The sequence below is a fragment of the Cimex lectularius genome, unplaced genomic scaffold, assembly GCF_000648675.2.
Source record: "Cimex lectularius strain Harlan isolate CLEC.00 unplaced genomic scaffold, Clec_2.1 scaffold40, whole genome shotgun sequence".
Classification (NCBI taxonomy): domain Eukaryota; kingdom Metazoa; phylum Arthropoda; class Insecta; order Hemiptera; family Cimicidae; genus Cimex; species Cimex lectularius.
The window spans coordinates 357,539-370,651 of record NW_019392652.1 but is presented as its reverse complement, the minus strand read 5'-3'; the positions used below and the strand labels follow the sequence as shown (position 1 = coordinate 370,651).

Genomic DNA, 13,113 nt, shown 5'->3' with positions numbered 1-13,113 from the left:
TTATAAAACTGTTTTATTTCGTAATTAATTAGTGATAGTGTACAAACATTCTGTCCATTGCACCTGTTAATCTACCTTGCTCAAATAAATCTTTTTCGAGATTAAGACAGCTTTAACTGCATACATCGAAGCTCTTCAATTTTGTAATAAACCATCCGTACAAGGGAATTTATCCGTTTTTTGTTTTTATTTTTTTCAGTTTAATTACTCTCTTCTTTCCCCCCAAAGTTGATCTAGATGAGGGAGTTTTCCAACACCGATTATGCCGGAAATAACCACAAGCAAAGAAAAACTTGTCTTTCCTGTTAACGCATTTCTTTTGAACCTTTAATGAGTTTGGGAAGTCTTTTAACATTTATATACCTTTTCCTTTTTAACAATAAAACACCCTTATGTTAAATTTCTACTCAGAATCTCAGAGGTTTTTTTTTTTATTATTCGGTGAAATTACGCCGGCCCGCGTGACGAAGAACAGTTGACATTTAGTTTTTTAGTTAATAAACGTTTGATTAAACGTCTGTAAAAAGGAAAAAGCTGTTACCTCAGGGGTTTTGTTGTTTCCGAGTTCATTGTAAAGTGTTTGTAGTAAAGCTTCTTTTGTTAATTCCTCGGCTTTTATGGGAAACCGTTTAAACTTTCACCCAGTGTTGTAGAGGAAAAACGTCGATCTGAAAGCTCAACGAAGGAAAAGTTAGTTTTTCAACGATAATATTTAAATTCTGCATTGTGTTTTTATCTAACGTTGTTCCGTACAATTTACATCATAATTTCGAATTCATATATAATATTTATATTATTTCTATGATCTGCAAGAATATCTATGAGAAAAGAAGCTTTTTCTCTGCGCAAAATAGACGCAAATCGTTCTTTCCTTTTTTTTATATTCCGACCTAAAATCCGACGTATAATGTCGATAATGATAAAGTTTGAAATTGTGCATTATAATACACCGCCCGCCTAAGTAAAAATAAATGTATGCAATTTCCGCCATTAGGTGCTTCAGTGCTTAGTTTGTCATATGATAAAGCCGGGTCGACGTGAAAACGATTATTGCGTGTTTTTTATAACCTTTCGAAAGATAAGATTAATGAGTTCTGCCGAACCCGCCTTATCCCTGCTTAAAATAAATTAGACTTATCACTTTTTACCTAACGGCAAGTACATTTGAATTAAATTCGGTGTGGACTTCGAAAATCAGTCCATATCATCAATAGACAGTCGTATTATTTCAAACGCCCTGACAAAAAATATATCCATTTCCTCGTTGTTTTGAAAGTGCCATACTTTACCAAAAGGTACCATAGAACGGAGAGACTATATGCAGATCGCTTTACGTCAGGGTTATAAGCAGGGAAAGGCAAGACCCGGATGCTTTCCGATTCTAAGATTTTGGCCCGAGTCCAACGTGAATTTTTTTAAGGAGCATTTAACTTTTTCAGTTGATAATTGGGTATTTTTGTTTCGAATGTAGGCGTAATCTAAAACATTATCAAAAGATTTTTCCAAACCTAAATGCCTCTGACTGAAACACTTCCCCTTGGCCATGCTGTACATTTTTACAGTCGATATTTTCTAAAAATGTGCACTCTTTATTCATTTCTTATTTTCGAATAAATTTTCAGTTATCATTAATGAAAATAAACATGAAAATCATTCTGCTTGTAGAAAGTTAGCCTTGAAGGTTATCCATACAGCGAGACATCAGGGATATAAGAAAGAGCTTCAACTTTAAGACTATAGGTCTGTAGATGACGTCTGTGTTATAAGCAGGGAAAAGCCATATGCTGACTCGTTCAATTTCGATTTGTTGTATCTGTTGAACTTGAACTTAATAACCTTCTTTTAGAGGTGTTTGAACTTTGTTTACTTAATGCAATGCTTTGCATTTATGAAGTTCAGGGAGCGTTGCCTGGTTGATTTAGATTGATATTCGACTTGGCCCTCTGACAAATCAACAAGATCTAATCTTAGCCGGTGTTCTAAGCCTACTAACGACTTCATCTGATGGTGGGTAATATACGCATCCTGGCTCACACCATGAGTAATTTTCATCAGATCATTGAACCTGATCGATGATGGTGTTCCCAGTATTGAAATGACTAGACGAAAATCCCACCGTATTTCTATGCTATGCCCGTTTTTACGCTGCACTGCAAGAATTTCGTCATGCTATGTCAGGAGGAAATAATGGTGTTTTTTTTCATTGTAATTTAGAAAAAGATAAATATATGATTAAGGAGTTTACAATGTCTAGCATGACCTTGAAATGTATTAGCCTAGTAGCATATGAATAACTTTGATGGTTCGTAATAAAAATTTTGGTTTTTTGTATGATTCCATTTTTATAATATTGTTTTAAGTATTTATTGTGGTGCAAGGTATTTTTGGCAAAGCTTTATTAACAATCTTATAAGAAACCAATGGCGTTTTTAATCATTAATCTGTACATTCATACTTACATCTCATAAATACTTATTTAACTTCGCCAGCGTCTTCCAAATAGAATAATCGAATAATTGGGTTTATTGTGATGGATGAGAATCACCTGGGTAAAAACAGAATTGCCCTCCTGTCCCTGTTTGAGACCCCTTTCAGTTAATAAAGACAAATGGACAGGAGGATTCGTGTTCACCGGATTAGTCGTGCTCACTTTCAATTGGGTCAGCCGATCCTTACTTGTAGGATTTATGTCACAGCTTCTCCTACATCACGGAAATATTTACCTGAGTCAGGATTAATCCTGGGAGCTTTGTCTATTCCGGCTTTATTAAGGAGTCCCGTCCCGCTGAATATGCAATGAGAAGCAAGGTTCTAGTGGGAATTTAATGATCCTTCTTACAAGCGGCAAGATTGAGTTCCGCCGGGAATAACGAATTTATTCCAAATTATACATTAACTTTCTGTGTAGATAAAATAGAAATAATGAGTCTTCGTTTAATAAGAACAAGAAGTTTTTGATCGAAACTTCACAGCGGGGGCGGGGAAAAAGGGAAAATAAGGAGCCCGAAGGAATAATACGATTTTAACAAACTTTCTTCAACTTCACCCTCACCAAATTAACTACTATGGGCCAAAGTTAATATAACAAATATAGAGATACAAGGATTGTAATTAGAATATTATGTATTGATCAGGAGAGACGCCAAGTAATCAATTAAACGAAGATAATTAAGCATACGTGGATTAATTCTAGTTATGTTAAAGGACTTGCCCTCCAGCAGTGTTTTTTACAAGAAAAACATAATCCATACAATTTCTCTCTTTCGGAAATTCCATATAGGAATAGATCGTTGCAGGAAGATTCCGTCTAGTTTTATGAGATTGTAAAGGACCTAAACCATGGTATCCTGGACACGGGCCAAGTATATACGATATTTTTTGTCTATCTAGGCTCTTGGGGATAAGAAGTAACTTATCTTGTAGGGAACTTTTTTTTCTTATTTTAAATTGAGTTTGTTGCAGATTTTACAGGAAATATCTCTCGGCTCTGCAAAATTTAGCGTTACATCACCAGTCAAAGCACAACTATTTCCGTATAAAATGTAACATATAGAATTATCAAAACACACAAGAGAATAAAACATTGTAATTATTTCCATTATATTTAGTTGTCTATTGACCAAATTACTTCTTTCAATGAATTAATCTTTTTACGTAGGTTTGGTTGAAATGAGAAAGCTAGTGTCACGAGCAGGATTCGAACCCACGACCTTCGGCTGCTTTTTCTTTTTCAACCAAACCCTTACGTAAAATGATTAATTAATTGAAATTGTAATTATTAAGAATATATTTCTAATTCAAAAAATCGCGAAACATAATTAGTAAATGCGTCCTTGTAGTACAACAGAGCGTAATTTTTAACAATTTAAAACTTTTTTTCATGACGAAAAGAAAGTTATAATTTTAATAAAATATCTGTCGAAGAACGCACACAAAGTGATTCACTTATAAGCATACAAAAAGGTAAAAGCCTGGAGCTTACTTTTTTTGTTCTGTTCCTTATTTCGCAGCAATTAACCTTGATAAACTATTAACCCGTTACAATAGATGAAGTAGGTATTGTGTGTGCTTTAAAAGCAATTAGCAACCCACATGATTGGTATGGGTCTTTTAAAGGGTAAAGGTTGAAAACCTTAAAAAAAAAAAAAAAAAAAAAACGCAGAGGAATTATATATTTATTACATTTTGTCTATAATGCATGAAAGTTATCCATTTTAAAGTAATTGTTTGGTCTGTTTACAAGTGGTTTTAATTTTTTTTCTTTCAGATGAACGATGTTGAACGCGCTGAAGAAATTCCATCAAGAAGGTAAACATACAAATTCCATTAAAAATTCTATAAACAGGCTAAAAAATATACCGGGCGAAATATGAAACTGGCATTTATTAGATATGACAATAAGGGATAAGACGGGTATAAAAGGGTGGAAAGACGGACGTAGTAAAAGATAATTTGAAGACTATTATATGGGGACGACGTAGCATAACATGGGTTGGGGAAAATGGTATATTGTGTGCACACATAGGGCCAGTCATATCCGAAAAGAAGATTACCAGAGAAAAGGGGACCCCTATCAGGCCGTATACGGGATGTGAACACGTGAAAAAGTATCAGAAGGACAGATATTAAACGAAGATACATAAAAGAGGCCTGCGAATGACACACTGCACATTTCAGACTTACATATCGTATTTCTTTGAATACAGTTACACATATTAAAACGGATATGGCCAGGAATTAAAAAAAAAAACATTTTGTAGTGTAATATAATTCATTACTCATTATTTTCAAAGAGCCGCAGTGGTTGAGAACGTAATGCCGTCCGAAGGTCGTATCTGATCCTCAGTGGTTCTTTGTTCAAACCCAATGCCCATGGAATTTCCTATGATATTAAAAATGTTTAATGAAAAAATTTAATTTTTTTACCAAAAAATTTCCAATTATGTATAAAAGGTTTGTGTTTCAGGCATTTGTCTGCAACGTTTTCCCCTTTGTTTAACCGCATTTATTTTCCTAAATGTACTTTATGTCCGTGGGGATATAAAGAACATTTTAGTTAATATCGGCTAGGAGCGTCATAAATAATTTTTATGTGGGACTGTGGACATTAAAATATTTGAGGGGTTATGTGGTCACGTTCGGTAATGTATCTCCGGGGTCCGGATCGACCCCTATATTAACGTCTTACGCTCATATCTCCACAACAATCTCAATGACCCTGCCGTTGCATAAATTTGTAAACATACACGATCCAATTGCGTATCAACTTTTTCTTCAAGCCTCATAACCGTTTTAATAAAAAATCCATAAGTACAAAAAATTCTCTTTTAAAAGAATAACATTTTTTTTAATTTTCAAAGTTCAAATGAAAAGAAAATTTATCTATAATTGAACAGATGTAAAAGGTAACCACCCCCTTTGCAATTCCGACGTAATATACTTGAACCAAACGTTTCCTATCGATTTACGTGTATCCAATATGTTGAAGGTAATTTGTCAGTCACAACTCGTGGGGCACTTGGACGCTTTCCAATCCTCTAAAAGCCGTTTCTCTTTACTTCTGAAATATTTTACTAATATACACTAAACGTAAAATATTCAATACATTCTACCTGGTAATGAGGCTGATTTGGCTTAAAGTCCAACGCTCATTAACTCAGTTTGTCCTTCGCATTGTGTCTAGCCCATTTCAAAATAAGTTCAAACACAAAAGCCAAGTTTTTTTTTTTTTAGATAATCTTAACTTTTAAATCAACACCACTATGGCAAGCATTATCATAAAATATAATTAATAAGGCAAATTATGAAACATTGTCTCACCACATTTTATTATTATACACAAGAATACATATTGATAATATTAATTGCTTCATCAGCAATTAATAACTATAAAATTAAACATTATGCAATCCGTGCCTCTATTAGTTTACATAATATCGGCATCACTCTACCCCCTATTTTGAAATATATCATAAATCAGATACCACCCTGGGTACTACCGACTCCCAAAATATGCCTATCACTCACAAAAAATATTAAAAGTAACACCCCACAGTATGTATACGCCAAAGAATTCTTAAAGGTATTAAACAAACTACACAAACAACTTTTTGCTATACAGATGGGTCCAAATCCCCTTAAGGAACAGGAATCAGTGTAGTTTGTGACAATAGGAGATACATGTTCTCTCTCTCAAATTTATGTAGCGGTTATACTGCGGAGATGATTGCCATAAGGAAATGTCTAAACATAATAGTACCATCATATGATAAAATAGCCATATGCACCGATTCACTTTTAGCACTTTTATCAATAAAAAATAAATTTACTGATAAAACTATTCAAGACATATTTTTTCTCTCAGACATCTACACTCAATAGGATTTTTCTCTCAGACATCTACACTCAATAGGATTTTTCTCTCAGACATCTACACTCAATAGGAACTGAAGTGTTCTTTATATGGATACCTAGCCATTGTCAAATAGCGGGAAACGAACTGGCAGACCAAGCTGCTAAAGAGGCCATCGAGAGTGGTTTACCAATAACAACAGTACCACATAAGACGTAGTAAACGTTATTAAAACAAAAAATTGGTTATCCTGGCAACAAATGGGGAACAATGTAACGGACAACAAGCTAAACGAAATAAAAAATAGTGTTAGTCCTTGGAAATCATCAATTAGAGAATCTAGAATTGAAGAAACGATGTTAACCACACTAAGAATTGGCCATACCCGTCTTACTCCTGGTTATTTGACGTCACGAGACAAACCACCTAAGTGTCAAAACTGTGAAGAAATCCTAACTGTAAAACACTTACCAATAGACTGCCCTAGCTATAATAACAGCAAAAGAACCTTAAAATTCAATAAATCAAATGTTAGGAAATCAAAAAGAGAACATTGACAAACTATTACAACCTTTACAAGTTAATATCTAACTAATAAAATTTAATTTTCATTATAAATATTATCTGTCAAGGCGGACATGATCTTAGTGGTTGATCGCCTTTATAAATAAATAAATAAAAAATATTAGTTGCGTTTTATGTAAAAGCTCTTTAAAATTATTACTTTCTTTATTAAATTCAAAATATTATTTTTAGATTTATTACTTTTATATAAAAAGCATTTATAAATAAATAGCGACACATTTACATATCAAGATTTTTTAGTTAGATTTACTTCCATTTTGGGTAAGATTTCAGAAAAGCTCCTATTCAAAAGAATTCTTCCAATCCTAAATTCTGAAAATATAATCTCCGATTAGAAATTTGGTTTTTGCAACTGCCATCCAACTATCCAACAGTGCCATTGTGTGGTAGACATTAACGTCTCCTCTCTTAAGTTTGGGCAGTACTATTGTGGGGATTTTCATGTCAAAGCCAAGCTTTTGATCGGGTGTGACACCCGGGCTTAGCTTTTATGCTCAAGGGCTTCCTTCCCTCCACTTATTGTACCATCACATACTGCACAGTTATATCACTGGCCGGTTTTTCGGAGTCTTGAAGGCAATTCCCTTTCAGAATATTTCCCTATTCCTGCTTGTGTTCCTCAGGGTTGCATTCTGGCCTACACTATACCAGGTTTATACAGTTGACATGCCATCACATCTTCAAACCACCACACTCACATTTGTAGACGATACATCAGTCTTTTCCAGTGACTCCGATTCTGAAAATTCCACCCGAAAACTCCAACTCCTCTTGGTCTTGGTGTGAAAAGTAAAGAATCAAATTTAACACAGACATATCCACCCACATTACCTTCAGTTTCCGTAAAAAGATGTCCCCTCTAGTCTACATAAATAACATTCATTCCCAACTGCGCACAAGGTGCACCTCAGACTGAACATCGACAAACGCTCCTACCCACGACTGAAACGTCAAGAAGTTTATGACACGATAAAGGGCTCTTGCACGATTCTTTAGAAACGCTCTGACTTCTCAAAAGTAAAAGGCTGCTTTACAACACCACGGTTAAGCTGATATGGACTCACGGGGTTCCAACATCCGCTGCTGCCAAACTGTCCAAGCATTATTCTTACGAAAAATCCTTGATTCTCCATTTAATGGATTGAATATTACAGACTTAAATATTCCATTCAATCCAAGATGAAATAAGAATCCTCTCCCTTTATCGAAAGTTTCACAAAACCCGCCCAACCACCGTAAATCACCACATCCAAAAACTCAATTCTTGTCAAATTCTCTCGAACCTCCTCCCCGCATGAAGAGACAGTAGCCACAAGATCTCCTTCAAAATGATAGTGAAAGTGATATTGATTAACATTAATTAAACAGGCAACATTTTAATAACAAACACACAATTTTTAGCTTTACTGGGATGATACCAATGGTATTTTCTCCACTATGTTCTTCATTGTTGCAACATTTCCAGTGTATATTTTATTATTTTATGTTCCTGAATTGAAGATAGTATTTGTATGTACTGCAAAAAAAATCAAACATGTTTTTTAAAAAAATCATTTACTATTAAGTTACTTTTTGAAGTTGCCTGTATTTTTAAAGTTAAATATTTTGGTAAATTTGCATAAATGTAGATATCTCTGCAATTACATATATTTTAAAAAAATCATGATTTACAATAGGATATTAATCAAAATAAACATATAGTTAAAATAAAGAAACTTGGAAGGGTTTACTCTGGTTCTGTAACAGAAAGGTTTCTCGAAATAGGTCTGATCCTATTTGCATGTCTCCAAAGATTTGGCAATAAATACTAATATCAAATGAAATACCGTCTTATTGAGGTAGACTTCAAACAAACCTAACTGTGATCTATAGCTCAATTTCTTAACATCCTCTCAGCCCTGGAAAGAAACCAAATGGTATAAAATTTCACTGGTGTGTCTTCCTTATGTACAGTAAAAGTACAAGGTAAAATTTAATTTAATTTCATCCCTGTTAAAAGTTAAAAGAAATAAAATTCTTTCACTTATTCAAAACAAAATTTACAAAAATTAATTGTAATTACACTAACAAGTAAAGGCATTAAGGGAAATACAATTTTATCATGAGCGAATTAAAACTGAATTAATTCTTTCTTTCACTTTGAAGAGCAGTTTCGAAGATTCCAGCTGGACTGTAATAACTCTCGGGTGTCTTTTGTCGTTTATTGAAAGCAAACTTTTTGTGTTATTGATGGTCTAAAAGCAGTTTAATTATTTTAATTGCCTTGTTCAAAAGTGCATTTGAAGCTTTAGCATATATAATTAATGCAAGTGTTTAAAATGTATTTTGTCTACTATTTTCTTTAGTTTTATATTTAGCATAACCCAGGTGATAATTACTTTCTTATACAAACGTTTGGAATGACAAAAGCACTTTGGGTAATGTTCCAATTAATATGCATAAATGAGATTTAAACCTTTCATAACTAAATGAACTATATATTTCGTGTGTTTTTATATACTAGGATATAATTAAAGTGAGTTTTATCTTCGTTTTACTAAAACATGTTTTATCCAAGTACAACTCAATTTAGCTTTAATTGGATTTTTATTTTTATCCCAAACAATTAAACAAACATTTGCTGTTTAAATAATGAAGTGTATTCAGAAAGAACTAACGAAGCTTCTATAAAAATACAAAAACGGGCTAAGTTTCATATTGTAAATATAGGTGATTTTAAGACATTGATTTGTAATTATGTGAACTGGAGAGTAAAGATTTTAATCTTATCATAAATTGCCAACCATAGTTAATCGCAATGCCCAGCAAAAATAAAGCATGAACATTTTACAATCAGGCCTTGTGGTATCTTTGATAACGATGTTTTACGACCATTTGTAACTGCTTAAAAAAAAGACAACGCAGTGGAATGGTTTCCATTGCTGCCGAAGATTGAAGAAATGCCCGTTAAAAATTGAGTAACATTCTTCTGAAATTATATCACCTGATTAGGTGTTTGTTCTTTCCGGATATTTTTGCCCGCCAACCAGAAATGAACTACAATCAAGGTACGCGATTTCTTGCTTAGGGCTTTGCACTGCGGCCATCAGTTTGGAAAGATAGTGTTCCTCCACTCATGACTATTATCTAGCTTCAGGTATTGCGTTAACCTCCGTAGCTTTCCTGTTGGCTAGCTTTGATAATGTTTTAAAACCATCCGTTGCTGGTGATCCATAAACAAACACCATAAAGTTTCAATTCTACATTCACAGTGCAGTGGAGTGATTTCCAATGCTGCAGAAGCATTCCTCAAGAACCCTCTGCAAAATTAAAAAAACTGAGTCGGTGTCGCATTAATAGTAGTTTGATCATTTCCTAACATTCTGTTGCCCAACAAGGATAGGCAATACACCTAGGTAGGAGCCTTTTTGTATTGCCTCTATTAGGTACCAGTATGATACTCCTCCACCTATAGGTAGTATAACTATACACATTCATAGCCTTAGTAACTTTTCAGATATGTTTGCTGGATTGAACTTCTCTTTCCCTTAGAGTAGAAAACCTTTTAGTACGAACCCTTGGTAGAAACTACCTTGTGCACTGCGTCCATCAGTTAAGGTCTATGAAGCTCCTCCACTTATGGTTATTATCGCCATAAGCTTCCTAGGTCTTTAGTTATATTGGCTGGAGCTTTTCTTTTCCCAAGAGTAGAAACCTTCTTTTTATTATCCCATCTTGGCAGGGTTCTGCCACAACTATGTTTTCATATGCTTATTGAGTCAACAACCTCCTCTCAGTACACCCGCAAGAAAAGCCATTAGATCAATAATGGTTTCATAAATTAATAATGACTATGAAATTTGTAGTTGAGGTAGGCAACCTTTAGTTCTAGTTCCAACAGTTGGGGCCATAATTGCTGTTATATTTATGGTAAATGTGCATTATTTTTCTGGCTTTATATGAACAACATCAATAACCTGACTAGCTTTTCAGTTATTATCGCTGAATTAAGATTTTCTTTCCCCAAGTGTAGAAACCTGTTTGGCAGAATCTACATAGCCTCGGTCAACCTAAAGTTTCCACATGCCTATTGAGTCTCCAAATGACCTGTAATAATCCTTTTCCCAGATTTCTTGCACCAGAGCAATTACAAGTTTAGGCGAGACTTCCTTGAGAAATTCTTTTGCCTGCTTAAGTCGTGGGATAGATGCTTCACCGTTCAACAAGTGCTCCTGTTTTATGGCAGTTTGAAATTTTCCAGAAGTAGTTCGGGTTCAATTGGTACCTTATCAGACTAGTGTAGTTTATCAGAATTTTAATTAGTCAACTTTTGTTATGGCTTCAGCATATACAACTACTTTTATTTTCTTGTGTCGACTTTGTATTGTATACCGTCGTTTGTTTTGGTTTAAGAAATTATCAAGAGAGGCTAATGCTTCTTACTTTACTCAGGAAAAGTTATCTTTGATTTCGGTTACATATTTTGTAGTTTAAAAAACAATCCAGTATAGTGTACAAACTGTAGGTTTCTTGTTGTTTAAACTAGTAAGTAAACAATAGCAGTAAAGTTTATACACCCAAGGAGATAAAATACGCCGGTTCTCCAGGCTTAAATCGATTAAACACGCTTTATTCCATTTAACGGGGGTGGGTTACAAGATTAAACTAGTCTGTCGTTTATATCTTCCCCCTTGCCTTTATTTAACAGGCGATATCCCGCTTGCCTTAAGTCGGCATTAAGCCCGGCAATGCCCGCGCACCCTTCGCTTCGAACGGAAGAGACAATTTGCAAAAGCAACCCGCAAGCAGTGTACAACCCTCTTACAACATCATCCACCCTCTCGTTATTCTCGTTAACAACACCTATAAAGTCACTTCATTGGGATGTTCACCGTCAAAGAGCGATCGTGTATTGTACAATATGCTCGACGGTGAAACCATGGAGTTTAAACTGGAGGAGACTGTTTATTAAGTAAACTTATTCTCAAATAAGTTTGAAATTGTTCCTATCAATGATTCGAAGTTATATTTTGATAATTCCTAAAACTCCATTGAGTAACCTATTTAGTTAATTGTAAAACCGATATTAAATTACAAATTAATTACATAAATTCGTAAAATGTCAATGAGCAAATGAAGATCACGGTTAGATGTAGCGACGTCATGGTTATCTGCAGTGAGAGCAATACGCTTACTCCTTCATTTGCTGTAGATATGTTTATTTACAAACAATAATAAAACATTTAATGAATTTATTAATTTAAGCCATTAATTTTATATTCACTATCATTTTTGATATTTTTACAATAGTACTCAATTTATCTTCAGAAGAAAATATATTGGATTTAAAATAATTTTCAAAATTTTAAGATTTTTCTTAAAAAGTGCCTCGTGTGGGGGGGCCTTTGGTCGTTTTCTATTATAGAACAGCTGCTATTGATAGGAAAATCAAAATGCTGGAAAATGAACAAACTGCAGTTTTCAAAGTACTCTATATTTAAAAAAATATTATGTAATATTTATGTAAGTATTGGTTGAGATAAAAAATTCAGAGTCTCGAGCGGGATTCGAACCCACGACCTTCCGTTAAATACGCCGCTGCTCTACCACTTGAGCTATCGTGACTTCGATCCACTCGGACACCAACTTCCCATCTCAACCCTCCTTTCGAATTTTCCCTCCTTTTTGCCATTTTTCAATTGGGAAGTTGGTTTCCGAGTGGATCGAAGTCACGATAGCTCAAGTGGTAGAGCAGCGGCGTATTTAACCGAAGAACGTGGGTTCGAATCCCGCTCGTGCCATTGACTTTTTATCTCAACTGAAAAACCTTAATTAAATGCTTGAAATTTAAGTTCGTTTGTTTTATTCAAAAATTAATATCACTCATTGAACTTTGATCCTTGCAGTATGAACCAGTGTTTTCCACATTTCTTTTTTCCATACAGCTAGTATTTAAATTTTCTAGCGATACCACGCTATCTAAGTAAAAACTTATACGCGTTATAAAGTAAAAACTTCCTTGCATGCTAATTGTGTATATTCCGTTCAACTTCGGACAGAAAAGATTATAGGCAGTTAACGCGTCGTCAGGTCAGCAGGGCGTGGCAAGTTTCCATGAGTTGCGAACAGCTAACAGTTCAAATATCAAAACCGTCAACTTTTCATTACTTCTATGATTCTCTTCTAAAATATTTTGG

At 34.3% G+C, this 13,113-nt stretch overlaps 1 long non-coding RNA gene across 1 annotated transcript in view; it reads left to right on the top strand.

The window, feature by feature from the left end:
• LOC112128462 overlaps positions 1–13,113 on the top strand; it is a 135,703-nt gene that overhangs the window by 108,313 nt on the left and 14,277 nt on the right. Inside the window, exon 4 of the long non-coding RNA XR_002911031.1 lies at positions 4,268–4,308. This is a non-coding gene — a long non-coding RNA (uncharacterized LOC112128462). The remainder of the gene's footprint in view (positions 1–4,267; positions 4,309–13,113) is intronic.